Source organism: Coptis chinensis, chromosome 2 (assembly GCF_015680905.1).
Source record: "Coptis chinensis isolate HL-2020 chromosome 2, ASM1568090v1, whole genome shotgun sequence".
Taxonomy (NCBI): Eukaryota; Viridiplantae; Streptophyta; class Magnoliopsida; order Ranunculales; family Ranunculaceae; genus Coptis; species Coptis chinensis.
The window spans coordinates 92,615,470-92,630,186 of NC_141457.1; the positions used below are offsets into that span (position 1 = coordinate 92,615,470).

At 36.8% G+C, this 14,717-nt stretch overlaps 1 long non-coding RNA gene across 1 annotated transcript; it reads left to right on the top strand.

Annotated features, from left to right (window-relative positions):
- Window positions 1-1,076: 1,076 nt before the first annotated feature.
- Window positions 1,077-14,037, top strand: LOC147518997 (uncharacterized). The gene is made up of 2 exons (XR_015211947.1): window positions 1,077-11,307; window positions 13,079-14,037. It is a non-coding gene; the product is annotated as an uncharacterized LOC147518997 (long non-coding RNA).
- The last annotated feature ends 680 nt before the right edge of the window (window positions 14,038-14,717 follow it).

Sequence of the window (14,717 nt, forward strand, 5' to 3'; positions counted from 1 at the left end):
TATTATTTGTCCTTCTATTTTTTGATTATTTACCTAATTTACCCTATTTAAAAGAGAGAAAGAGAAAAGTTGTTGGGCATAAAAAAGAGAGATATGGTTGGGTGAGAGGAAAGAGAGAAACGTGCATAGCACGTGCACCATTCTAGTGAAAATAATAAGGCGTTCCTCAGCTTTGTATTTGAGCTTGAATCCTTGGCATTCATTGTAAGTACAAAATTGACGCCGTCAATTGAATCAAGTAACTATGAATTCCTTATACCACTACTACCAGCCAGCAATGCTCAACATTTACCAAAATAGAAGAACAAATAATTAAAATTAATAACACAATCTAGCTTTGAAGCAAATTTAGCAAATTCAGCCTAATGAGGAGTAAGTCCATAGTATACCAAATTTGGGTATATGGGTGTGTCAGTGATCAAAACAACTATTGTTCAGTGGTCCAAAAGAAACCCATCAGCTCATTATATGAAAATGTTTTTAACATGTGGAAGCTAACAAATTGTCGTATTCAACCAAATCAGAAATAGTATAAAACCCAATCAGTTCTCTTTTACTCTCCACCTGATTGAGGTCAATCCTCACTTGAAAGGATTCGAAGAAAGTGGATCCATAATTTGTTGGCTCTGGCATTAAGCCTTTAGTCTCTTCATTTCTCACTCTCTCGGCTCTCGACCAACAGCTCCAGCTCTTTTGAGATTCTATTTCAACGGAGGACTGGCACCACCACCACACCCCTGCACAGGCTCTTTGTGAGTTCGGAAGTGGCACTCTCTCTTAATCGAGCACCACTAGATCCCCCTTCTCGAAAGGAAACACTTTGTCTAGCATAGCCCTTTTGGCTTCTTTCTCCCTTTTACAAACGAGTAGCTTCTGTGGCACCTCATCTTCCATGCTCTAGTATTGCTTGAATATTGCTTTTCTAGTCATGGTCCTGCTCCTTGCTTTTCTATACGGCCAGTCACAATATTGACTCCATCTTGTGGAAAGTGGGGAATTGCACACTCAGTGTTTGATTACGCGTACGAAATGCTCTAAGTGATCGGTGATCCAATTGGGTTTGCACACAGATAACTCTCCTAACCCATCTTTGATTTATTTACTTTTTTACTTATCATGGTAAATCAGAACTGTTATTGGCTGTGATAAGCTTGGTACCAACCTCATCTTCAACTGTCGCTACTAAAACGCATACTTATTTCTTTAACCTCATCGTTTACTTGTTGCTACTAGATTGCATACTCATTTTGCATATTAGTGTACTGTAGCATAGGTTTTAATTCGCTTTTGTTTTCGGGAGTGTGTTTTGGTTTGCCTTAGTTTTGCATACTGATTGCTACGGAAATATGCGTGCTGCTACAATTTTATTTTCTCACATGTTTTCTGTGTTTATTCTGAGAATGGTCTTGCACTACTAGCATCCTTTGGTAGTTTGTTGTATGCATCTGAATACGACTCAATCTTTTCTTTAGTTTGGTTTTCTCTGTACCCTCCTTGTTTGAGAAGGGATGAGCATTTTTGCTTGGAATTGTCGAGGAAGTGGAAAACCTGCGACAATAAAAGAACTCCAAAGCCATATTAAAACTCTCAACCCTGATATTTGTTTCATCTCTGAAACAAAGGCAGATTTGTCCACTAGTACGAAGAGATTCTCCCCCCTGGGGTTCTCTCATTCTATTTGTGTCCCTGCTAGTGGGCGCAGTAGTGGTCTTTGGCTAGGAAGAAAGTCAGCTCTTGATCTTGAAATCTTTTTTTCATTCAGTCGCAACATAGCGGCGCTCGTGAAAAACTACCCAAATGATAAACATTGGCTTTGCACTTTTGTTTACGGTCACCTGGACCATTCTCAGAGGGGCCCACTCTGGAAGAATTTCACGGATTTGGCCGCTACTCACTCTATTCCTTGGCTTATAATCGGGGACCTCAATGAGATTACTTGTCAGGAAGAGAAATCTGGAGGTCCACCTTTCGACCCGGCTAATGCTAGGCCTTTTTAAGATTTCATGTTTTCAGCAAAGTTTTTAGATATGGGCTATGAAGGGGTGCCTTTCACATGGAGCAACAAGAAACTTAAAAATAATGGTGAAGCCCTTACAAAACAGAGACTTGATAGGGCTATTGTGAACTCTAATTGGCGAACTTTGTTCCCTGATGCTCGCACTATCAACCTTCCTATTATTAGATCGGATTATGGACCCATTATTGTCCACCTCAAGCCACCTCTGGTTTCAACCTCGAAGCAATTTCATTTCCAGTCTATGTAGACATCTTCTCCCGAGTGTAAAGTTGTCATTGATAAATCTTAGAACACACGCTTTAAAGGTTCACATGCTTACTGTTTTTCTCAAAAGCTTAAATGGGTGAAAAAGGACCTCAAAGTCTGGAATCGTAATGGGTTCCGCAACATTCACTTCCGGATAAGAAAACTAAGAAAAGATATAATTATCTGTCAGCAGAATCCCAACTATGACCTCGAAGAAGAGAACAAGCTACAAGTAGAATTTAGTCAAGCTCTGAAACTCGAAGAAAAACTTTGGATGGATAAATCACGAAATACCATGCTTCATTGTGATGGCACCAACTCTCGATTTTTCCACATGTCCACGGTGGTGAGAAGAAATCGCATAGCAATAAAGAAGATCGGAGACACTACTGGAAACTAGGTAGAAGGAAGAGATCAGATTAGCAACACCATTGTTGAGCATTTCCAAAACCTATTCACATATTCAAACCCTAACATCCATGTCGCCGACTTAACATAATTGAGGCTGCCATCACAGATGCAGAAAATCTTGATCTCACTTGGGCTATTACTATCGGTGAGATTTGAGATGCCTTATTCTCTATGGACCCTCATAAAGCACCGGGACCGTACGGTTTTACTCCCTTATTCTACCAAAAATATTGGGACATCATCCACCTTGATCTCTTACATACTATGCAAAGTTTTATGACTTCTGACCATCTTCTGGTTGAGTTAAACCACACAAACTTCACCCTTATACCCAAAGTCAAGAGCCCATAAAATCTAAACCAATTCTGACCTATCAGCCTTTGCAATGTCAGTCTTAGAATCACTACTAAGATTCTTGCAAACCGCCTCAAACCACTACTCGAGAAGATCATATCTCCATCCCAGAGTGCTTTTGTCAAGGGAAGATAAATCTTTGACAATATTGTTCTAGCCATGAGATTATTAGGACTCTCAAGTGAAAGAAAGGCGCAGCTGGTTGTATGGCCATAAACCTAGGTATGAGCAAAGCTTTCGACAGAGTTGAATGGAGTTTTCTTTTAGAAACGTTAGAAGCTTTTGGCTTATGTGAGAAATGGAGGAATTTGATTAAACAGTGCATCTCAACTACTTCCCTATCTTTTAAGTTGAATGGTTCTCCTACTGGTCTCCTTAAGCCATAGCGAGGAATTAGGCAAGGAGATCCTCTTTTGCCTTTCCTCTTCATCATATGCGCGGAAGTTCTATCTAGAGGGACTCCTTGACAAGGCTTAAATCAACAAGCAACTCCATGGGATCAAACTTAGTCGATCAGATACTCTCATATATCACTTGCTATTTGCTGATGACAATTTTATTTTTTACAGGGCTAATATTGATGAATCTCACAAGCTCAGAGATATCCTCGATGTTTTTAAGAATGTCTCTGGCCAGGAAATAAATTTTCAAAAATATGGCATTTTCTTTAGCAAGAACACTCACCACAAACACCAGAGATTGGTGAAATGGATTCTTAATATTAGCAAAAGCATTACTTCGGACAAGTATCTGGGAGCACCTTTGATATTAAGCAGACGGAGTACACAAGACTTCAATGAGGTCACTACTCGAGTTTTTCAAAGGATGGAAGGTTGGAAAGTTAAGATTCTCTCCCAGGCAGGAAAAGTCACTCTCATCAAATCAGTCACTTTCAGCCATACCATCCTATCTTATGTTAATATTTGATGTACCGGCTACCACATATTCTAAACTAGACTCAATGAATACAAACTTCTTTTGGGGACAGAACAAGAACAATGCAAACAAAACTCATTTCATCTGCTGGAACAAAGTTTGTCAACCCAAATCATAGGGCGGGCTAGGCATCAGACTTGCCTCAAACCACAACACAACTTTACTGGCTAAGCTTTTTTGGAGATTGATCAAAGAACCTGAAAAGAATTGGGCATCTAGCCTTATCAAAAAGTATTCTCCTAGAACACCCATTCTCAGAGCAAAAAGCTCGTCTCATTCCTCCAAAATTTGGAAGGGCATTATAAAAGCTCGCAATGTTCGCATATTGGTAATGGTGCAAACATTGACATTTGGTTGGATCCGTAGATCCCTACCATACATGACCATCCTTTTGGGCCACCACCTAAGCCAAACCAATTTAAGTTTGTATCCAATCTTATTGATCCCATAACCAGGGTATGGAACTTGGATATTATAAATGAGTTATTCATCTCCACAGTGGCAGACAAAATTCTTAAGATCTCACTCAGTCAGACTGTTCATGACGATACTATCAGATGGTTGGGAGAGAAGAATGGTGAACTTATAGTTAAATCAGTGTATAAGTATCTTAGTAGTGATTACCAAGAAAATTCACATTTTTCTTAGAATTACATCTGGCACCTAGACACTACTCAACGGGTAAAGCTCTTCTTATGGAAAGCAGTAAAAAATGCCTTGCCGACAAAAGAAAATTTGAGTTATCAGAATATAGTCTAGTCATCTACCTGTTCGAGATGTAATAACCAGGTGGAGTCAACCTCCCATGCTCTCTTCCATTGTATTATGCTCAAGCGTATTTGGTATGATTCTAGTCTTGGCCTAAGAGTTGAAAATTGGAACCCGAGTGATAATCTCAGCTCCGTCTTGAGTAGTCTTATCAATCGACACAATAATAAGCACGATATCATTGACATTCTTAGCTCTGTAGCTACAACCATGTACTCCATATGGATCGATCGGAATGACCTTACTTTCAACAACAAACAAACTCCTATGACCGCTATCCTCTTCAGGGCAAGCACTTACATCACTAAGAACAACCAACCACTTATAAGGAGTACCAATTGGCCCAGCATAGGCTCATATTGGTGTTACATATCTACAAATGCATCTTGGGTGGACAATTACACCGAAGTAGGCCTTGGTTTTGCTTTATGGAACTCTGCTGGTATATCCATTGGTGCAGGACATGACAGGGTTAGAGATGGGGATGCAGAATAGGCTGAAGCCAGAGCTATCCTTGAAGGACTGCAATTAGCACAACGGTTGCAAATTAATAAAGTAGCAATATTGTCAGACTGTCAAACCCTTATTGCTGTCTTGGAGCATAGAGGAACAATGCTTTCTTGGAGAGCAACATTTATAGCTCATGATATATACTTCTTATTATCTAAATTAGTTGAGTGTAAACTTTACTATGTTAGTAGGACTATGAACTTTGTCGCCCATAGTTTAGCTTTTAGAGGTAGATGGCCCCCTCCGTACTTTTGTCTGGACCCTGTTTCAGCACGGTCCTTAGTTGAGTTATTGATAAACGAAGAAATTATCCTTTACTCCTAATTAACTAATTAAACTTAAACAGAAGTAAAGAATAATAATTTACTCTAAATTATCAAAGTTCTATTCTCGTGAATCGTGAAATATATGGAGTAGAGAATTCGTTCCACTCCTAGTCCTTTAAACGTAAGTTTTCGCTAGTTTAATCGATACTAACAAAATAGTTGAGAGTAATGAATTGAATTATACTAATATGACAATTGAATTTAAATAAGATGTATTAACTTATACTATGATAATTGAATATTGAAATGTGAATATGGAGAAGGGATTAGGGGGATTTGAATCCACTTGATGTACCCCTAATATGCTAGTGTAGATTATTGCAGTTCTAATAAAATAAGATTAAATGTTGATCCCTAATTACTCATGCCAATCTCTGCCAACTAATAATTAGCATGTGAGGAAGTCCAACCCATTCTCATGGCGAATCAACTATCCTTCTAGAGTGAAACTCTTAACAAACAATAATTCTAACTAACATATCAAGTCTTCATCAAGATTCATCAAACCCCTCTAATAGAGGTTTAGCTATAGGTCATTAGACTATCATAAACATATAAATAAGAAGAAGACATAATGAAGAACAATAACTTTCTTTTATTAATCTAATGAATACTGAATAACAATAATTAACTTAAGTTTAAACTAATAACTAAGTCTAAGTTCTAACTATCTATCTCTAATTAATTATATCTATCTAAGTCTAAGTATATCTTATTATATGCTTTAGTCCTCTTTATATAAGAGAGGCTAGGTCTACAGTTTCGTGCATGGGCTTTGGAGCCAAGTTTTGGCCTTTAAATCAAGCCCAAAACCTAATTACATAAGTCCAAAAAGGGTTTCTCTGCTGGAAATTACTACAACAGTCTTTTCGTCCACTTCTACTCCTTCGATTGAGTTAATTCCTAGACTGTTAGAAAGCTCTTTCCGAACCGGTTGTTTTGACATATAATAGGCCCAATTCCGAGGTCTGAGTCCAAAGATACGGCCTGCGGACGTTCTATTGACTTTTCTGCTCTATTTCTGCCCGTGTTGGCTTTAACTTTTCAGCTTTGATCGGGCTTTAAAAAAGTTTTTTCTCCTTGAATCTTGGCCTTTAATTATAGAACTTCTTAGCAACCAACCTTTGCTTATTTATCTCGCAAAAGTGACATATTTCTTCATATATTTGATTCTAATGCCTGAAATACATAAACGCACATAAACAGTACTAACTCATATTTATTATACCTAAATGTAATGATATTAAGGGAGTTAAAACTACAATTTTGGGCTCTTATCAAAACTACCCTCAAACAGCATTTTGCTTGTCCTCAAGCAAATATGAGAAATTAATATAAGTGACCAAAAATAGAGTTCTAACTAATCTCTTTTCGCTGAGTGCGATTGCATTGACCATATGCAACAAGGCCTTAACCACTAAGAATTCCCTAGTGGACGAGTATTTTCGAGAGAAGGTATTCACAAACTTCATCTATACTACAACGACTAAGAAATAAAATTATTGTTTTCTAATTTATTCTTAGATATCTATACATCTCACTAGCAATGAATACAGAATAATCAAGTCGAAATCTAAGCTAATACGTGCATAATAATCAATCATCTACGGATAAACATATATATAATGAACTATGCTATGAAATGCAATAACAGGTCCGTTTATGAAACTTTGGAATAACATCCTTAAGTAGATCCTCACATATATGTCAAGACAAAAACCACTCTGATTTTTCCACTCAAGTTTCGCTCACTCCAGTGTGCAATGGGCACACTTTACCTTACAATCTCCATGACACATAAGGAAGCCGAAATAAATCAAACACATCTGCCACTTACTATCACACTAACATATTCCTAATTGAGCTAGAGGTCTTTATTAGGTGTTTTGGGGATTAGGTGATGGTTTAAGAATGAAGGAAATAGATATTCAAAAAACACAAGTCTGAGATGATAGAGTCTTCATATTATGTAACTAGAGAAAACCTTGTTCTTACTTTGCTTCTACACTTTGCTTCCATCCTTAGCCATTTTTTTTCTTTTTTTTTTGGCTTTTGACTCATTTGATTATGTTTTTGGAGTTCTAATTTTTTTTTTTTTTTTTTTTTTTTTTGTTGGATGGAAACTTCCTTTTCTTATTTGAAGCAACTAACAAATTCTTGGTTTCACGGGTCTTTCTCTTTTCTATTCTTCATTTTATCTCTATTCTCAGACTCATTCAAAAATGGGTAGGCTGATTTTTATTTTTATTTTGTTTTGTAAAAGGGTAAAGGATTTGTGGTTTATGAAAGGCTAAAGAAAGACTTAGAGGGGTGACTAGCGGAAATAATTTCATATAGGTTTCAATTTCTGGCTATATCGATCCAAAAAGGGCCTAAATTCTCGCTTAGGATATGGTATAGTGATCAAGCAAGTGGACGTGTGATTTCTTTATTCGGAATTTACTTCTCCCTTGTGTCATTTCTCAAATATTTCACTCATATATAAAGCTTTAGGCTATATTCTCATAGGATTTGTAGAATAAGTACTCTAGCCTAGTGCCAAACAATCATTGATACTCATACAATATATTTATAAAAAGAATTAATGATTATTACTTACATATTAACCTAAATTTCTAAAAACTATTCTAATATAAAAGCTAATGTGAAATATCTAGACTATTGTCATCATAGAGAAAGAAACAATACCAATATTCCTAAGTGTATAGTATAAACTATTTATTTATATTTTTAATTTTTTTTTTTACTATAAAACAAGTGCATATTATACATATATTATCTTAATAGGTGCCTTAATTTACGCGTGTTTCTATGCCACCCCCAAATAAGAACATGTTTTGTCCTCAAAGTAAAATAAGAAGGTTAGGAAGTACCATGGAAACGCGTGAAAATTAAAGAATACCTACAAAACAACTTTAAAACATACTAATATAGATAAATAAAAACATATGTAACTCTATATGAGTTCCACCCGTTATGAGGTCTTAACAAGAATTAACTTGCTTAGGACATAAACAGACACTAACAAAAATAAAACAAACTTACCTCATATCCCGCATTTATTCGTCTTCCTCCTCCTCGATAAAGAATTGAGGTTCCTTGGCATCCTGCCACGCCATGATAATTTGTTAGGCCTCATCCCATTTATCATTTACAATTGCTAACTGGTCAAGCGCCACTTGGTCTGATGGGGTGTAAGGGGCAAGCCAATTAGGCTATAACCTCTATCCTGGCCAAGTCATTGCATGGAATGAGTGTATAATGCAGTTGGTGGGTCGCACAGTGTCAACTCCAACCCAATCCGTGAAACGGACACAAAAATTCGAAAAGAAACATAACATTATTCGACAAACTAAGACAAGCATAAGAAGATACTTATGCCTCATACTGTGAGCTCGAGCTAAACTAGAAACTAAAGTCTGGGGAAGGTCATAAAGCATATGTCCTGTGGCTAAAGCAAGAAAAACGTTACAAGTGGCATCATTTGCAGAAGAAAAACGACATTCCCCTAATATGTTTATCATGATAAAAAACATCACCGTGCCTACGTTAAGGGACAAGCTACCAAGGGCTACGTTATATTGCCCTTGGTCCTCTATACGGAAAATTTCTGCCCCGTAGGCCTCATGCAAAAACTCATAAATGTAGACATACATATTATCTACCCAATAGCCCTATGGGTCTTGAATTTTAGCAGGCATAGACAGTCCAAGGGCAAACACCAATAAGAACTTGGTTATATCCATTGTCTCATCCTCAATGGTGACGGAGAACACATCCTCTCCATTCGGTCTTTCAAAGAACGTACAATGCTCATAAAAATAAGTTGTAAGTGCAAGAGAATATAGTTAATCAGGGCTTACCATTAGAGGCTGCCATCGTGCTTGTATAATCACGTTGAGGAACCAAGATCCATACGTGTCACTTGCGAATAAATCTTCGAATGAAATCTCCGGTATGATTTGAGGAGACTTCATATCACACAACACACTCTAGAACTGCTGGAAGCAACCTCGGAAGAACCTACAAAAAATCAGAACTAGAAGTGGCTGTGGAGGTGAAGGAAGCGCCTTCGCGCTTTCGCTTTCAGCAACTTTGTTCGTGGAAGGCGCGGCCTTTACCTTGCTCGATGTCTAATGATTTTAGGGCGCTAGCGAAAGTATAAACAAAACGCAGAGCGTCATGACTATGAGTATGATGAGTGTTATGAAGTGAAAAATTCAAAGACAAAGTGAGAGATGCAAAGTAAGAGGTGTGATGTGATGGGAAAATGATGGAAAAAACAACTAGTTTCTAAGTTCTACAAGCTTCCCAACTAGTTAAGGCAACATGATGGAAAAAGATATTTCTAAAACCAAAACAGAACTAGACAAGAGGCATGCTCCAAAACCAAACCAATAGTTTTTTGGCTGGAATTAAAATAGCAATCTTCTAGTTACGACTCCTTGAGGTTGCACCAAACAACACTTTCTAATTCTAGCGACACCAAAATAGCAACATTCTCACATAATTCAATCATTATGCATTTGCCACAGTTCCTATCAAACACAACCTAAATGTCCGAGAGGTCTAGGGTTCAAACACCGCTTGCACACTTTTAAGTTATTGGATTGAAACTCAATTAATGGATATACGGAATTGAACAAAAAAAATATTAGTGTGGATGTCGAATATTCTTCACAATATATATTGATCTTAATTTTATTTTTAATTTAAGGAAAAATTTGGATTTACTTATGCACAATTGGCGAAGCATTATAGGATTATCCACAACAAACATTTCCAATGCGATTCCTTAACAGGATTATATTCCACAACAAGCATTATAGGATTATCCACAAGACCAGAAGAAACATTTCCAATTAACTGTGATTCCTTAACAGGTATTGCCTGAAAATAAAAAGGGCCCTAATTATTACATTACCCACTAATATTAAATTCTCCTTAACAGTGTTAAATAAGTAATTTCACCTCATTGAGCTTTGCTAAAAGCTCATCAAGCATCTTAATGCGACTTTTTGACTTCTCCATTTGAAACAGTTGTTCCCTTCTTCAGTTTCCCTTCCAATTCGAATATCAGTGATTGCTTGCTGTTAAAGTTTCTCTGCTGCCTCTGATAATCTCATAAACCTCAATCTCGCATTGCTTGCTGAAAACAATCAATCACAGTCACATAAAATGTTTACAAATTTGAAAGTCAAGAGACAACATTAATCATCATGAAGTATAAAGAAGAGATGAAAGCAGACACACACCTTTATCTCTGGTTTTCTCAGCTTCTGCATGTATGTAATTGGAGGAGTTGGGTTCGTAATTGTTCCGTGTTTTTCATGTTTGCTGATATGGACATGGTTTTCGTTCTTGGTGGAATAAACATTGTTGACGTGTTCATTACTACAGAAAACATCTCTCTTTCTCTAACACCCCGCTTTTTTTTATATTTACTAGTATAATAATAATAATAATAATAATAATAATAATAATAATAGATAAAATAAAAAAGGATAAAAATTATAAAGAGATAGGGTAAAGATGATAAACCCCATTCCCTATTTTCGGAGGCTTTCAAAAAAAGAGAAACAAATATACGAGTTTACACCCGAGAGTTTAAAAGGGAGAAAGATCGAGTTTGATAGAGAGACAAAAAAATAAAAATAAGAAAAACAAAGAGAGTTTTACGCAAAGAGAAAAAGGGAGGTTTCTTGTTGGGGATTTGCTGACAACAGGAGCGTATTACAAGTGAGTAGATATTCTTATCTTTCACTGAACCTATATTTTTAAGTCTGTTTAAAAATTTTACTGTCTAATTTCTGCTCATTATTTTCTGTTCAATTATTCTTCTGTGCTTATTCTACATACCGCTTAGAATTTAGTCGTCTTTGTGTAAAACAAACCTATGTGATAAAAAGATGATTATGAATCAATTTTAATTATTTATATACGTTTAATATAAACTTGTTACTGTTGGAATTGTTGAGTTTGGGGTAAACCGATTTTTATTGGGTTTTGGGTTGAACTGTTGATGTATGTCAGGTTGATTTGGGTTGTTGTTTGAATTGGAAATGGTGACTGTTGGGTTGGTGGTTTCGGTGGTGTTTGGTTGTTGTGGAGGAGTTGTTGAAGCTCCAAAGGTTGCTAATGGCGTCATCAAGGCAATTTTAGAGAAGTGGGGGATGTGAGTTTTGTTTATACCAAAAGGTTGAGTTTTTGATGGGGAGCAAAACCAAACCTTTTGGTGGTGTTTGGTGGTCACATTGTGGCGGTTGTTTCGGTGGTGGTGTGGGCTGTTGGGGAAGAAAAAGGAGGTAGGAGATGACTATTAAGTTGGCTGGGCTTTAGTTTATTTCAGTTGGGCTTGGGCCAAATTAGAATGGTGGGCTTGAGTTGTTTTATAAACATGTGGGCTTAAGTTGGTTTTAGTTGGGCTTGGGCTGAATCAGAATTGTGGGCTTGAGTTGTCTTATAAACATGTGGGCTTAAGTTGGTTTTAGTTGGGCTTGGGCCGAATCGGAATGGTGGGCTTGAGTTGTTTTATAAACATGTGGGCTTAAGTTTTGTTTAAGTTAGGCCTGGGGAAGGCTAAAGGCTTTTGGGCCTTCGTCTTTGGGTTTTTGTTAGACGGGTTAGAGCCTGTTGACCTATTGAATTTGACTGTTGACCGTTGGCTTTGACTATTGACCAATGACTTTTTGAATGTTGACTTTTTGGACTTTTGACATATTGAACTTTGTGGACAAATCCAATCCTACCTACATTAATATCCATTCTCCCAGGATGTTCATAGTGAGCCACGTCAGCAAAATTTTCAAAAAAGTCTTCACTTAACAAATAATTAGTTGGTTGATTACCAAGTTAACCTTATTATTGGTGTGTATAGTAATTTATAAAAGAACCTTTTGGTCTTTTCAATTGTGTCTAAAATGAAAAAGTAAACACACTCATGATTTTCCTATTTGCCGTTAGAAATACAAAACCCAATAAACAATCACAAAACTAAGTTAAGAAACACCAAACAAACAAACATTTGTCTTTTAAATCAAGAAAAAGAAAAAAAAAAAACGAGATGATGACAATAAAAGGAGTGTTGGAAAGGGTAGTGGTGGATGACATAATAAGGAGATTACTAGAAGGTAAAGTCGGATTAGGTGGAATAAAACAAGTCCAACTTTCTGAAGCTGAGAATCTTGAGATCTGTCAACGCTAGACATCTCTTTCTTTCTCAACCCAATCTTCTCCACCTCCGTGCTCCCATCAAGATTTGTGGTCAGTTTTCTTTTTTAATTCTTGGATATGTTTTAATGGTTATGCATGATTGCTTATTCTTGATAATGTAGTTTTGTTTTGGTGAATGGGCGGATGGCTTTCATTACTAGTAGTTACGATTCAAGATTGTCGATCGCTAATCAAATATCTAAGATCAACATGCTTTGTTGACATATGACTCAATAATTATTCTTTACAACTACTTGTGGATGCCTGGTGATATAGTGGCCTCTTTCTGATTTTACAGGTGACATACACGGTCAGTACCAGGACCTTTTGAGGTTGTTTGAGATGGGAGGCTTCCCTCCTACTGGCAGCTACCTCTTTCTTGGGGATTATGTAGACCACGACAAGCAGAGCCTTGAGACAATATGTTTACTACTGGCATACAAAATAAGATATCCGACTTATGCACTGTATCTTGATAAGAAGTTGGAGTGTTTAGTTTATGAGAAGAAACGACAAGGTAGTGGTGGTGATGATAGGTTTGGTGGAAGGCAAGACGAGCCTTATAGATCGGGTTATGGAAGTGGGCATGATGATAGGTTTGGTGAAAGGCGAGTAGAGCCTTATAGATCGCCACCTGGAGGGTATGGTGGAGGGTTTAGAGATGATTTTGGTGGGTATGGAACAAGGCCACCTCCGAGATCGGGGTTTTATGGGGATGTGATTGAAGCCAGCCGTGGTGGTGGTGGTGATGATGAGAGGAAGAAAGGGCCGGTGACGCCAAGAGAGATGAAGATGGAGAGTGTTTTAGGGAGGATAAGTCAGTTTCAGCGGTTACTAAACGATAGATTGTCGCTTTTCCATCATAGTACTGATTACTGAGTATCGACATTGATCTCCCAAGCTTGAAATCAGCTGTGTTTCACCTTCAATCAACTGCTGTTCATGTACACAATGTTTAACAACTGTATTTTGGTTTTTAATCATCAATGTTTGATCATCAATTGGTTTTTAATTTTTTATATTTGTTTATATTTTTAATTATCAAGTCCTTAGTAGTATGAGACTCTAAGGCAAAGGGATACACTTCTGCTCCTCCAATCCTTGGCTACAAAGTCTTAATAGAGGCCTCACAAATGTGTAATGTGGGCACACATTATCAATAAGAAGTGCTTGAATGTACACGTGTTTTACTTCAATCTGCTTTTGTATTCTATGAGAATTCAATAATAATAATGAATCACCTTATCTTTTGTTTCATGGCTGGGATTGCATCACACAATCATTAGGTGAGGTTCTTTGGCTAGCTATGAATAAATAATAGGAAAATAAAAGACCATTGATCGATATAAGACCATGTTAAGTTCTTAGTGATGTCCACGTCTTAAAAGTTATAACTCATGTAATTTCCGTTCACTGAGAAACTTTGAATACAATGGTTTGCTAACACTGTTAAATAACATGTGAGAACTTTCTTACTCTTAAAATTGTTCTTCAATAACATTCATTTTTCTCCATTGTTATGTTAACAAGTTTGGGATTAATTTGAAAGAAATCGAACTTATAATCTTTAGTTAATTATATTTGTAACTTCATAATGTTACTATTTCGGCAAAAGCTAATGCTAGGAACTATATATATATTATACAAATGGGCTTAAGCACATCAACGAACCAAAATTAAAAGCCTGAAAATTAACATGCCTACACATAATGGGTTTAAGAATAGCAAGCCCGACCACAAGTCGGGTTGCATGGCTAGTAATAGGATGTTATCGAAACTTGTATAAACATGTTTGTAATTATCTAATAAAGATTTGACGTGGTATTACGCAAATATATATTGTCACTGATGGATTTTTACTTTGACTATGTAGCTGATAACAACTACGAAGGCTTGATTCCAATCTTGAAAGATTTGGATACGTAGGCAGCTTTGAG